Below are 1568 nucleotides of genomic sequence, written 5' to 3' on the forward strand. Positions count from 1 at the left end.
CCCCGACCCCCCAGGAAAAGCAGAGGCTGAGAGAGGAGTTCAAGGGCTTGGAGGTGAAGGGACGGAGGCGGGAGCTGCACCCGACCCTGCATGGCTCCTGACTCCCACCCAGACTCACGACCTACGGGCCCTTCACCATCCCCCGGGGGCAATGCAGGGAATGGTCACTTTGCCATTATGGTGGTGATGTCCTAAAGGAGCAATTTCTGAGGGGTTTATGTCCTTGTTACCCTCACCTCTTACTCCGGTGGTGTGGAGATCTCCTCTGCCCATCTGCCCTGCCTATCAGGGAACAACCAGTCCAAGCACCATCCAGGAACCCCCTCGATAATTAGCACTAACCAGGCAGGGTCCATGCAGAGATGTGGTGCCCTGACCAGCTTCTCGGGCAGTTCCTGAGCTTGGGACCAACCTGATGTTGCAACAGAAGTTCTTCTGGCTGCTCAACCACCTGACCACCCAGCCAGACCACCCGCCCACCCTGCCACGGGCACCAGTGCTGAGCTGCACGTAGATGCCAGGCAGAGCTGGGTCCTGCAGCTGGGGAAGGCTGGCCAGGCTCCCGCTGACCCTGCAGGACTCAGTTCTCTGCCAGCAGCTTCTCCTCCAGTTCTGGTGAGCTGGCTGGATCAAGGGATTAACCTCGGGGATATCTCTGGGAAGGGGATAATCACCAGCCTGTTTGCTGCAGTCTCAGATGAAAGCCGGGTAGATCTGCTCCCTCTGTGCAGATAAAAGCAATGAAGATATCCAAGATGTCACACACACACACACACACACACACACACAGTGTGGGACTTGACTCCTCATTATTGAATCATCCGACTGCAGAATTTATTCCCTTTTCACACGGTTTATTGCAGTTCAAAGCCTGGTTAGCTTTACCATCTCATTGTCTGCAGGAGCTCCTGACAGACATCAAAGGGAGGGGAGCACCGGAGGGGGGCCAGGGCTCAGCTCAGCACGGGAGCAGCTCAGGTCTCAGCCGAGGAGCTGCTGGGACATCTCTCTGCTTGGCCATCCCACATCAGCAGTGGGAGATGGGGCAGAGGGGAAATGAGGGACCAGCACTGCTCCAGAAGGGATGCAGCTCACTGCTGGATGGGGAGGAGGTGAAAAAAAGACACAAAAACAGGCCCATTCTCATGCACAACATGCAACCTCTCATTAAATGTTAAACGTTTCATTTTCTGTCTTTTCCCCCCTAATTTTTCATAGAAGGAAATTAACTTTTTATTTAATGTAATTAATTAACACTTTGTTAACCGTGGCCAGGATCATACTGTTTTGAGGCACTCGGTGCAGTGGTTCCCAGCCCTCAAGCCCGGAGCTGCAGGTGCAGACAGGCTGGGACACCTCGGCACAGCCCTGCTGGCCCCTGCCCCCGGTTCCCAGGCCCCCCGGGACGCTGGTGGCCCGTGGGGCGGGTGGGACGCAGGACACGGGTGCACGTGCTGCGGGGATCGGGGCCGCGCGTGGATGTGGCCACGAGGGGGCGCGCGTGGCGCGGGATCGGGCGCCGGGCTGTGCAGCGCTGAGCGTGGGAGGCGAGCACCGCGTCCGGCCTG

This window comes from Chaetura pelagica, unplaced genomic scaffold (genome assembly GCF_000747805.2).
Source record: "Chaetura pelagica isolate M959 unplaced genomic scaffold, ChaPel_1.0 scaffold181, whole genome shotgun sequence".
Classification (NCBI taxonomy): domain Eukaryota; kingdom Metazoa; phylum Chordata; class Aves; order Apodiformes; family Apodidae; genus Chaetura; species Chaetura pelagica.